The following is a 13,265-nucleotide window of genomic DNA, read 5'->3' as shown; positions in this document are numbered from 1 at the left end:
GAAGCTACTAGTTGGTTACAACTAAACATTAAAACAGGTACAAATTTGAAAACTAATCAGTATTTTTTAAAGTATAAAACAATGGGAAGAACATCTAAATACTAGAAATAGGTTTAAAAATTAGTTCATAGATTCATAGATGCATAAATCTTAACAAATTACCTTTCCAAAATTAATTCTATGCCTCTTCTTTGTATGAGTAACTACTAGGAAATATATTTTGTTATACAAAAAAGTACAGACCAATTATTTATCAAATGTTCCCCAACTTAAATTAGGTCATCGAGTTTTTATATTATAAATAGCAACTGTGAAAGTGTGCAATTCACCATAATCAAAAATATATACATATCTATATATATGGGGGTGTGGAGGGAAAGAGGCAGAATTCAGGACTAGTCTTTTAAGTAAGAAAGAAGAGTGCTACTGACAGGAAGTTTCCGTAGTGTAGTGGTTATCACGTTCGCCTAACACGCGAAAGGTCCCCGGTTCGAAACCGGGCGGAAACAAGCGATTACTTTTTCTTTCACCGCTAATTCTGGTTTTGAGGATTTTCCTCTAAACCAATAGAATCTGCTTTTGCCGAGCACGTGAACCGTCAACTTCTGTGGTCCTTCTGTCACCCAGCAACGTGGCGCTGAATCCAGCGTCACACCATTCCCTACCCCGCGCCGAACCCTCGCTCTCATCCTCCTTTTCTGATCTCCATCTGAGTGGCCCCGGTGGTGGCAACCCCAATAGGCACCGGAGTCCCAGAACCCCACTCGCCTGCACCTCGCAGGTGAGACTGGCTTTCTTGGAATCCGGAGAGCAGCACTTGCGGGTTTTTCGCAGAGGAAATTTCCTCGGGGATTTCTAAGGAACAGGGCTTCGCTTTGAGCCTGTCGGGGAATTATTGGACTTGCTCTTTTTTTTTTTGCTGAAGCACAGAGAGGAAACACTTTTTTTTTTTTTTTTTTTTTTTTTTTGAGGCGGAGTCTCGCTCTGTCGCCCGGACTGGAGTGCAGTGGCCAGATCTCAGCTCACTGCAAGCTCCGCCTCCCGGGTTCCCGCCATTCTCCTGCCTCAGCCTCCCGAGTAGCTGGGACTACAGGCGCCCGCCACCTCGCCCGGCTAGTTTTTGTATTTTTAGTAGAGACGGGGTTTCACCGTATTAGCCAGGATGGTCTCGATCTCCTGACCTCGTGATCCGCCCGTCTCGGCCTCCCAAAGTGCTGGGATTACAGGCTTGAGCCACCGCGCCCGGCCTTTTTTTTTTTTTTGAGACGGAGTTTCGCTCTTGTTGCCCAGGCTGGAGTGCAGTGGTGCCATCTCTTCTCACTGCAACCCCCGCCTCCCGGGTTCAAGCGATTCTCCTGCCTCAGCCTCCCGAGTAGCTGGAATTACAAGCGCCCGCCACCACGCTCGGCTAATTTTTGTATTTTTAGTAGAGACGGGGTTTCGCCATGTTGGCAAGGCTTGTCTTGAATTCCTGACCTCAGGTGATCCACCCGCCTCGGCCTCCCAAAGTGCTGGGATTACAGGCGTGAGCCACCTCGCCCGGCCGAAACAAAATTTTTGACGTCTCTTAAACTTTCACCATGGATTGTGCACTTGAACAAGGATATAAGAGTGTGTTTGAATTCGAACCAATCAAAATAAATTCAGCATTTTCTCTTCTGTCCGATTATCTATTTATTACTACCTCTTAGCTGCAAAATCACTTTTCCTTGCGCCGTAACAATGGAATGGAGGGGGGCCCTTTAAATATTTTCTTTCGCAGTTAGCTCAATGTTAAGTTTTGTCAATAGAGGGCGATGGAGAGACATTACTGGAGGAAACAATCTCGCGTTAGTGTGCACAATGGCCTGGCCCTCGCAGCCTGAGCAGTTTCTCTAGTAGGAACCTCCTGCAGTGCACGGTGGCCAGCAGTACTTTGGGGAACCTCCTTTAGAGCATCTCTGGTAACAGACTTCCCCATGAACAGTTTTCCTTGGTAATCTAGATGGCACATGTCCTGCACCTTCCGCTGGAGCACTTTTTTCCTACCCTTCCCACCTGGATGCAGGTCTGGATCTCAGCCCTGGTGGGAAGAGAATACTTCTTTGTGTGCTCTAGCTCAGCCCTCAGCCGTAGGGGTGGTAGCTGCTTCTTATATGGGCTAGTCCTATATTATTATTATTATTATTATTATTACTCTTCTTCTTCTTCTTCTTCCTCCTCCTCTTCTTCTTCCTCCTCCTCTTCTTCTTCCTCCTCCTCCTCCTCCTTCTCTTCTTTTTCTTCTTCTTCCTTTTTTTTTTAGACAGAGTCTCCCTCTGTCGCCAGGCTGGAGGGCAGTGGCACGATCTCAGCTCACTGCAACCTTTGCCTTCCGGATTCAAGTGATTCTCCTCCCTCAGGCTCCCAAGTAGCTGGGATTACAGGTGCCAGCCACCACGCCTGGCTAATTTTTTGTGGTTTCACCATGTTGGCCAGGCTGGTCTGGAAATCCTGACCTGAGCTGATCCGCCCACTTCAGCCTCCCAAAGTGCTGGAATTACAGGCATGAGCCACCGCGCCCGGCCAAGTCCTATATTCTTTAGACTTCTCTGTACTTCTTACTAGCCAATCCCTCCTTGTTCTAATCCTCTGATGTAATTACTAATTCCCTATAATAAACTTTCCTGCTCAAATTACTCTTTCTCTGGAGTGGACCCAGATTGATATACCTCCCTTATGTGGCTCCCTTTAACTGTTTTCTGCTGCTTCTTGGTCTAACCACCATTCTGACTGGCAAGAGCATAGATTAGTTTTGCGTGTTATTTAAATTTATACAAAGAGAATCATATAATATGTGCACTTTTTAGTTTGGCTTCTTAAGTTTAATATTTGGGCATTTTCATATTTTCGTTACAAATTTCATGTTTTAATTACAAATTGTGCTACTTACTACATTCTCTTTAGGCAAATATATTAATACATTCCTGTAGAGAATATAAATATGAGTGAAATTTTAGGTGACAGAGTTTGCATATGTTTAGTTTATTAGATATTGCCAAATAATTTTTCAAAAAGGTTGTACTATCTGAAATTCCCTCTAATAGTGTATGAGGGGAATTTAAAATGTTTTTGGAAAAATGGAATTAAAAGATAAAAAATCATAAACTTTATTTCTCAATATAATCATCATCAAGTTCAAGACACTTTTGTAAGCAATGATATCAGCCACTTAGTCTATCCCTAAAGAATTGAGGGTCCTGGGAATTTAAACATGTCAATGCAGTGTTTTTTACATTATTAGCTAAAGAGAAATGAGTGTCCTTTATTGATTTGTTAAGATTAGGAAACAAAAGCCAGAAGGAGCCAAATCAGGACTGTAAGATTGATGCCTAATGATTTACCTTTGAAACTCCTACAAAATTGCCTGTTTAATGAAAGGAATGAGCAGGAGCGTTGTCATGGTGGAAAACTCTCTAGTGCAGCTTTTCTAGGAGTTTTTCTGCTACAGCTTTGACTTTCTCAAAAAACTCTAATAGTAAGCAGATATTATTGTTCTTTGGCCCTCCAGAGAGTCCACAAGCAAAATGCCTTCAGCATCCCAAAAAACTATTACCATGACCTGTGCTCTTGACTGGTTCACTTTTGCTTTGACTGGACTACTTCCATCTCTTGGTAGCCATTGCTTTAATTTTCTTTGTCTTCAGGATTGTACTGGTAAAGCCATGTTCCAACCGCTGTGACAGTTGTTCGAAGAAACGCTTCAGGATCCTGATCCCACTTGTTTAAATTTTCCATTGAATGCTATTGTCTTGTTTACAACCAACATGAATGCAATGGTTTGGATACCCGTCAAGTGGAATGTCTGCTCAACTTTAATTCTTAAGTTAGAATTGTGTAAGCTGAATCAATTGAGTTGTCTATGATGCTGGCAATCATTTCTGCTGTTAATTGTCATTCTTTTTCAATTAGGATATAAACAAGATGAATTTATTCCTTGCAAATTGATGCAGATGGTCTGCAGCTATGGGTTTCATCTTCAAAGTTGTCTTGTCCCTTCTTAAAATGAGCTATTCATTTGTAAACTGCTGATTTCTTTGGGGCATTGTGCCCATAAACTTTTCATAAAGCATCAATGATTTCACCATTTTTCCACCCAAGCTTTACTGTAAATTTTATGTTTGTTCTTGCCTCAATTTTAGCAGAATTTATGTTGCTCTGACAGGAGCTCTTTTCAAATTGATGTCTTAGGCTTCTTAGCAACTCAAACTAGATCCTGTTCAGATATGTATATATTTTTTAATATTTATTTATTTATTTTTATTTATTTATTTTTGAGATGGAGTTTTGTTCTTGTTGCCCATGCTGGAGTGCAAGGGTGCAATCTCAGCTCACTGCATCCTCCATCTCCCCGGTTCAAGCAATTCTCCTGCCTCAGCCTCCCAAGTAGGTGGGATTACAGGGATGTGCCACCTCACCTGGCTAATTTTGTATTTTTAGTAGGGATGGGGTTTTACCATGTTGGTCAGGCCAGGCTGGTCTCAAACTCCTGAACTCAGGTGATCTGCCCGACTTGGCCTTCCAAAGTGCTGAGATGACAGGCGTGAGCCACCACACCTGGCTCAGATACGTCATAAGAAGTTAATACAAGTTTATTTTGGTGCAAAAAAAATTTGAAATACGCATAGTTTTTTCTTAATACTCATTTTCTATGAACTTTTTGAAGTCCCTTATTTATGAGAGTTTTTGTGTTTCTCAGCTTTGCAAATGATTGTTTTTTTCTGTCTTTTTAATTTTGGTCATTCTACTGGTATGCCAGTATGGTTTTAATTTGCATTTCTTTGATGACTAATAAAGTTGAGATGCTTTTTGAATTCTAATTGCCATTTAGATGTCTTATTTTATGCAGTGTCAGTTCAAGTCTTTGCCAATTGTTTTATTAGACTATCTTTTTCCTAATGATTTGTAGGATTTCCTAATATAATTTAAATATAATTCCTTTTCATATACTTGAATTGTAATTCTCTTATTTACAAGCTTTGCAGCTTGGGCAAGTAAATGAACCCATTTGAGCCTGAAGCCTCCCTCTTGAAATTGATATAATAATACTACAGCGAAGGTAACACATTTCTTTCACTAATATTTATTGAGTGCCTATTATAAACTAGGCTATGTGTTAGACAGTAGGGCTTCATTGGTGAACAAGAACAGACATTGTACCTGCCTTATTACATTCCATTGAGGGAGAAAAACATTAATCAAGTGGCCTTACAAACTAATGTAAAACTTGCTATGAGGAGAGATACATTTTGCTATGAGTAATGCAGGTGTCACACGCTTAAATGTTTAGGAAAGTCCCTAGAAAATTATTTATTGATTTGGAGTCTAGAGAATGCATTAGAGAAAAAGAGTTTCCCAAGAATAGGAAATGACATGTAAAAAGGCCCTGTGGTAGGAGATAACCTTATAAATAAGAGGAATTAATGCACTAGGGCCAGTATAGCTAGAGTATATAGAGCAAAAAAAGGTATGATTTTAAATAAGACTAGAGAAGTAGTTAAAAGTCTAGCATGCATGACATTTCAGGCCATTTTAATAATGGCCTACTCTACCCTTTATCATCTCAGAATATACAGAATCTGAAACATGGTCTGATTTTATCTAAGGGACAGTCTATTACATTTACTTCCAAGAGTCTGAGAGAATTCATAAAATCAGAAGAATCATGTAAGTCCTCTTGGTCCGCTAGGAACAAAAACTACAGTCCTACTGGAATTTCAAGTCTCTGTTGCCCCCTTGGTGTTTTGAGTTTTGTCCTTTTTACCTAAAGTTATAGATGTTAAGTGAAGTAAACACTAGAGGTCATGATAATTAAAAGTAGAAAAAAATTCCCTGAATTACCTGTCTAGGGAGGTCATAGTCCCCATATACTAGCCATATGTTAAAAATCAGAAGAAAATCAAATGGCCCTGACAGACCTATTCGGAACATTCCACCCAACAGCAGCAGAACATGCATTCTTCTCAAGTGTACACAGAACATTTTCCAGGATAGATCACATTAGGTTACAAAGCATGTCTTTAAAAAATTAAGAAGATCAAAGTTATACCAAGTTTCTTTTTCTTCCTTCCTTTTTTTTTTTTTTTGCACACAAGGTCTTGCTCTGTCACCCAGGCTGGCGTGCAATGGCACAGTCTCGGCTCACTGCAACCTCCCAGGTTCAAACAATTCTCATGCTTCAGCCTCTCCAGTAGTTGGGATTACAGGTGCGTACCACCACACCCGGCCAATTTTGGGCTTTTTTTGGTTTGTTTTTTTGAGATGGAGTTTCACTCTTATGGCCCAGGCTGGAGTACAATGGCACAATCTCGGCTCACTGCAACCTCTGCCTCCCAGGCAATTCTCCTGCCTCAGCCTCCCAAGTTGCTGGGATTACAGGCGCCCGCCACCACGCCCAGCTAATACTGTGCTTTTAGTAGAGATGGGGTTTCTCTATGTTGGTCAGGCTGGTCTTGAACTCCCGACCTCAGGTGATTTGCCTGCCTCAGCCTCCCAAACTGCCGGGATTACAGGCATGAGCCACCGCGCCTGGCTAAACAATCTAATTTTTATACCTCAAAAAAGTAGAAGAAAAAATTAAGTCCAAAGTTAGCAGAAGGGAGGAAATAATAAAGTGGGGTTTTTTTGTTTTGTTTTGTTTGTAAGACAGAGTCATGTTCTGTCACCAGGCTGGAGTGCAGTGACATGATCTTGGCTCACTGCAACCTCTGCCTCCCGGATTCAAGCAATTCTCCTGTCTCAGCCTCCTAAGTAGCTGGGACTACAGGCGCCTGCCACCACGCCTGGCTAATTTTTGTATTTTTAGTAGAGACGGGGTTTCACCATATTAGTCAGGCTGGTCTCCGACTCCTGACCTCAGGTGATCCACCCACCTAGGCCTCCCAAATTGCTGGGATTACAGGCGTGAGCCACCACGCCTGGCCTTGCACTCATTTTATGAGGCTAGAAATACTCTGATATCAAAGACAGATACATTACCAAGAAAACTACAAGCCAGTATCCCTGGTGAACATAGATGCAAAAATCTCCAACAGAATATTAACAAACTATTACTGTATTCAACAGCACATTAAAAGAATCATACACCATGAACAAGTGGGATTTATCCTTTGGATGCAAAGATGCTTTACATACAAAAATCAATTAATTGATGGCATGGCCTTATATAGAGAACACCCTAAAGACTCCATTTTTTAAACTGTCTGTTAAGTTGCAGGATATGAAATCAGCATTAAAAAGCAATTGTGTTTCTATGCACTAACAACCAACTAGCTGAAGAGAAAATTAGGAAGATAATCTAATACAGTGGCACCAAAAATGATAAAATACTTAGTTAAACTTAACTAAGAAAGTGAAACATTTGTGCACTAAAAACTATAAAACATCCATCAAAAAGATACAAACAAATGGAAAGACATCCCATGGGCATAGATTGGAAGACTTAAAGTTTCCATACTACCCAAAGTGATTTACAGATTTAATGCAATCTCTATCAAAATCCCACTGGCATTTGCACAGATATAGAGAAAACAATTCTAAAATTATATGAAACTACAAAGGACCCTGAATCACTAAATAATCTTGAGAAAAAAAACCAATAAAGCAGGAGGCGTTACACCTCTCCTGCCCTCTCTTCTGTTCCATTGGTCTCTATGTTTGTCTTTGTACCAGTATCATACTGGGGTTTTCTTTGTTGTTGTTTGGTTTGATGTGTTGTTTTTGTTGTTGTTGCTGCTGCTGCTGCTATTGTTGTTTAAGACAAGGTCTTAGGCAGGGCTCAGTGGCTCACACCTGTAATCCCAGCACTTTGGGATGCTGAAGCAGGTGGATTGCTTGAGCCCAGGAGTTTGAGACCAGACTGGGCAACATGGTAAAACCCCATCTCTACAAAAATTACAGAAAATTAGCCAGGCCTGGTGGCCCGCACCTGTACTCTCAGCTACTCAGGAGGCTCAGGTGGGAGGATCACTTGAGCCCAGGAGGCGGAGGTTGCAGTGAGCAGAGATTGTGCAGCTGCATTCCAGGTTGGGCGACAGGGCAAATATAGGGGAAAAGCTTCAGAACATTGGTCTTGGCAATTACTTCATGGGTAAGACACCAAAAACACAGGCAAAAATAGAAAAATTGGACTATTCCAAATGAAGGAGCCTCCCCACAGCAAAGGAAACAATCGAGTGAAAAGGCAGCCTATAGAATGGGAGAAAGTATTTGCAAACCATATACCTGTTAAGGAGTTAATTTCCAAAATACAGAAGGAACTGCTACAACTCAGTAGCAAAACAAACAACAAATAAACCTCTATTAATCTGATTTAAGAAGGGCTAGTAGACATTTCTCTAAAGATGTGCAAATGAGCAACAATGTTCAATGTCACTAATCATCAGAGAAATGCAAATCAACCTGTCAATGAGATTCACATCACACCTGTTAGGATAGCTATTATCAAAAACAAACAAATAACAAAAACAAAAGGCAACATGTGGAAAATTGGAACCCTTGTTTCTACAGTGTAGGTGGGAATGCAAAATGATACAGTCACTGTAGAAAACAGTATGGCGGATCCTCAAAAAAATTTAAAGTGCAACTATGTTTTGATAATCCTGGCTATTTATCCAAAAGAACTGAAATAAGAATCTGGAAGACACATTCCACTTCTGTATTCACTGCAACCAATGAATTCACAACTGTCAAGACGTGGAGGCTGGGTTCATGGTTGCGCACGCCTGTAATCCCAGCACTTTGGGAGGTTGAGTCGGGTGGATTTCTTGAGGCCAGCCGTTTGAGACCAGACTGGCCAACATGATAAAACCCCATCTCTAGTAAAAATATAAAAATTAGCAGGGCATAGTGGCGCATGCCTGTAATCCCAGATACTCGGGAGGCTGGGGACGAATCGCTTGAACCCAGGAGGTGGAGGTTACAATGAGCCAAGATAGTGCCACTGCACTCCAGCCTGGGCGACAGAGCAAGTCTGTCAAAAAAAAAAGGTAGGAAGGAAGGGAGGGAGTTAGGGAGGGAGGGAGGAAAAAGTGGAAAAAGACCTGGCACAGTGGCTCACACCTATAATCCCAGGTTTTTCAAAGGCTAAGGTAGGAGATCAGAAGTTTGAGGAACAAGAGAAAGCGAAAATTTTAAGTTTTAGTTATTTGATGTGGGTTTTATTATACATTTTGCTAGGAAGAGTAAAGATCAATTTTTCTTTTGATTTAAAATACCTATTTTATTATAGTAAGAACACTTGACATGAGATTTATGTTCTTAACAAATTTAAATGTATAATATACAGTTGTCCCTTGCTTCGTGGCAGAGATTGATTCCAGGACCTCAGGCAGATACCAAAATCCCCACATAATCAAGTCCTGCAGTTGGCCCTCTGAAACCCGCCCCGCCTACATGAAAAGTCAGCTCTCTCTTTGCGCAGGTTTCACATCATGCCATACTGCATATTTGATCTGCTAGTTTGGTTGGAAAAAAATCCACATATAAGTGGACCAATGCAGTTCAAACCTGTGTTGTTCAAGAGTCAACTGTAGTATCGTTAACTATAGGCACAACATTGTACAGAGATTTCTAGAACTTTTCCGTCATGTGTGATATGATTTGATTGTGTCCCCACCCAAATTGCACCTTGAATTGTAATAATCCCCACGTGTAAAGCGTGGGGCCAGGTGTATATATTGAATCATGGGGGCAGTATCCCCCATACTGTTTTTGTGGTAGTGAGTGAGTAAGTCTTAGGAAATCTGATGGTTTTATAAACACAGTTCTGCTGCATAAGCTCTCTTGCCTGCAGCTATGTAAGACATGTCTTTGCTTCTTCTTTGCCTTCTGCCATGATTGTGAGGCCTCCCCAGACACATGATACTGTGAGTCCATAACACCTTTTTCCTTTATAAATTACCTAGTCTTCGGTATGTCTTTATTAGCAGTGTGAAAACAGACTAACACAATGTATAACTGCAACTTTGTTGATTAGCAACTTCCTGTTTCCCCTTCTCCCAAGCCCCTGGCCACCACCATTCTTTCTAATTCTAAGTTTGATCATTTTAGATATCTCAAGTAGAATTAAGTAGTTAACAAATTAAGATTAATAAAGGTTAATCTAAAATAGAATTAATTTGTTCTTTTGATGGCTTATTTCGCTTCACATACTATCCTCGAGGTTCATTTTCTTTTTTATTATTATTTTATTTTATTTTGAGATGGAGTTTCACTCTTGTCATCCAGGCTTGACTGCAATGGTGCAATCTCGGCTCACTGCAACATCTGCCTCCCTGGTTCAAGGGATTCTCCTGCCGCAGCCTCCCAAGTAGTTGGGATTACAGACGTGCACCACCACAGACATACAGCTAATTCTGTATTTTTAGTAGAGACAGGGTTTCACCATGTTGGCCAGGGTGGTCTCAAACTCCTGATTTCAGGTGATCTGCCTGCCTCGGCCTCCCAAAGTGCTGGGATTACAGGCATGAACCACCACTCCCAGTCAAGGTTCATTTTCTTCATCCACTCATCTGATGGTGGACATTCAGTTTGTTTCATATTTTTAAAAAATTTTTATTTTTGTAGAGACAGGGTCTCGCTATATTACCCAGGCTGGGCACTTGGTCCACTTATACACGGATTTTTTTCATCCAAACTTGCAGATCAAAAATGCAGTATTGGCAGGATGCAAAACCTGCACAAAGGGAGAGCTGACTTTTCATGTAGGTGGGGCAGGTTTCAGAGGGCCAATTGCAGGACTTGACTATGAAGGGATTTTGGAATACGCCTGAGGTTCTGGAATTAATCTCCCCCACAAAGCAAGGGACAACTGTATAGCATACATTTAAATTTGTTAAGAACAGAAATCTCATGTAAAGTGCTCTTACTACAATAAAATACATTTCTTAAATCAAAAGAAAAATTGACCTTTACTCTTTCTAGCAAAATGTATAATAAAACCCACATCAGGCTGGGCCCAGTGGCTCATGCCTGTAATCCCAGCAGTTTGGGAGGCCGACGTGGGCGGATCACAAGGTCAGGAGATCGAGACCATCCTGGCTAACAGGGTGAAACCTCGTCTCCACTAAAAATACAAAAAATTAGCCAGGCGTGGTGGTGGGCGCCTGTAGTCCCAGCTACTCGGGAGGCTGAGGCAGGAGAATGGCGTGAACCCAGGAGGCGGTGCTTGCAGTGAGCCGAGATCCTGCCACTGTACTCCAGTCTGGGTGACAGAGCGAGACTCCATCTCAAAAACAAGAAACAAAAAAAACCCACATCAAATAACTAAAATTTAAAATCTTTTCTTTCTCTCATTCCTCAATTCTGATAAATCCTGCCACTGTCCCAGCAAATCTAGGGCCCCACAAATCTAGTACATACCCGCACCACTGCAACCCCAGAAAAGGCTGAGCTCTCTCCCCCAGCTCCTGACTGTCTTGAATTTCTGAACTCCACCTCACGTACAGAACTGTGTGACTGCCCATTTAACCTACTTAAGAATAGTCTCCCCATAATCACTGGACACCGATGGCAACTGCTGAGTGCCCAACCTAGGAGACCTTACGGCTAGAGTGACCGATCCCACTCTGCTACCCCACCCAACATCCCAGACAGATGCAGGCTGGCATTGACACAGAGCAGAAATGTCTGGAGCAGAGATGTAGATCAAGCCCAGCTATGAACTAAGTCTCTGGAGGTCTTTTTAGGTGATGGAGATTAGAGGGATGGAGGGAACTGAAAAAGAAAGGGGGATCAGCCAAATCAAGTTAAGCAGTCTGATTAAAGGACAGATATTCCTGAAGATCCTGAAGGCAGAAACTTTGTCTTAACTCCTTCATCTGCACTCATCCTAAACCACAACTTCACCCCTCCCCTAGACAAACACAACCTTCACAGAAGAGTTTTGAAAAGATTTCTGGCAAGAAAATAAAGTTTCCAGAGACAATTGAGGTTTTTTGTCTGGTCGCCACTGGTTAAAATAAATAAGCAAACTTTTTATTGATATCACAACAACTGCTTATGTGCTTACTGGCCATTGACATATTCTATTTCGGAAGTGCTTGTTCAGGTCTTTTGATCATATTCCTAAAAATAAAAGGTAAATGATGTGGCCGGGCACGGTGGCTCACGCCTGTAATCCCAGCACTTTGGGAGGCCGAGGCGGGGGGATCACCTGAGGTCGGGAGTTCCAGACCAACCTGACTAACATGGAGAAACCCCATCTCTAATAAAAATACAAAATTAGCGGGGTGTGGTGGCTGGAGCCTGTAATCCCAGCCTACTCAGGAGGCTGAGGTAGGAGAATCGCTTGAACCTGAGAGATGGAGGTTGTGGTCAGCCATGATGGCTCAAAAAAGTAAATAAATAAAATAAAATAAAAATAAATAAATAAATAAAAGGTAAATGATTATGTAAGGGGGGGGGGTGTGGAGCATAGCCTATTTCCATGACCTTGGGGAAACAAATATTTCATAGGGAGATAAAAAATAAGTAAACAAAATTGAAATAAATTTGACTTTGTGAAAATTAACAATTTTATCACAAGACACCATTAAACTGTTTCTCAGACACAGGTAGGAAGAAGATATTCACTCTACAAACATCCAGCAAAAAACTCTTACATGACATACACAAAATCAATAATAAAAACCCCAACAAAATATGCTGTTGTGATTCAAAAAGGAGCTCTGTTCCATTTTATAAACCTTGAGAGGCTGGGCACAGTGGCTCACACCTGTAATCCCTGCACTTTGAGAAGCCTAGACAGCAGGATCCCTTGAGCTCAGGAGTTCGAGAGCAGCCTGGGCAATATGGCGAAACCCCCGTCTCTACTAAAAATACAAAAATTGGCGGACGCACGTAGTCCCAGCTACTGGGAAAGCTGAGATGGGAGAATCGCTTGAGCCCGGGAGGCAGAGGCTGCAGTGATCCAAGATCCTGCCATTGCACTCCAGCCTGGGGACAGAGAGAGACCTTATCTAACCACTGTACCCCCACCAAAAACAAACAAACAACAACAAAAACCTTGAGAGCCTCACTCTCCTAATTGAGAAGGGTGACCAGGCTCACCAGCAAGTGGGACCTGTAACGTGGTGGTGCCTTAGGCTACTAACCTGCGGCACATCAGCATAGAGACTGAGATTAGTTAGGGCCCCACAGCGATCCTTCTCTTGGGACATTGGCTCCTTCAGCTGAGGTGGAGTTCAATGAAACAAGTTACCTAAGCTGAAATAGAGAGGAGAGTGGGAAGAATCCGGGAAGTATTT

General features: G+C 41.8%; 1 non-coding gene across 1 annotated transcript; it reads left to right on the top strand.

The window, feature by feature from the left end:
- The first annotated feature begins 436 nt into the window (after positions 1-436).
- On the top strand, positions 437-509 carry TRNAV-AAC. Its single transcript has one exon. It is a non-coding gene; the product is annotated as a tRNA-Val (tRNA).
- Positions 510-13,265: the final 12,756 nt, after the last annotated feature.

The sequence above is a fragment of the Trachypithecus francoisi genome, unplaced genomic scaffold, assembly GCF_009764315.1.
Source record: "Trachypithecus francoisi isolate TF-2019V2 unplaced genomic scaffold, Tfra_2.0 Lachesis_group10, whole genome shotgun sequence".
Classification (NCBI taxonomy): Eukaryota; Metazoa; Chordata; class Mammalia; order Primates; family Cercopithecidae; genus Trachypithecus; species Trachypithecus francoisi.
The sequence above is the reverse complement of the archived record's forward strand: the minus strand, read 5'-3'. Positions and strand labels throughout refer to the sequence as shown.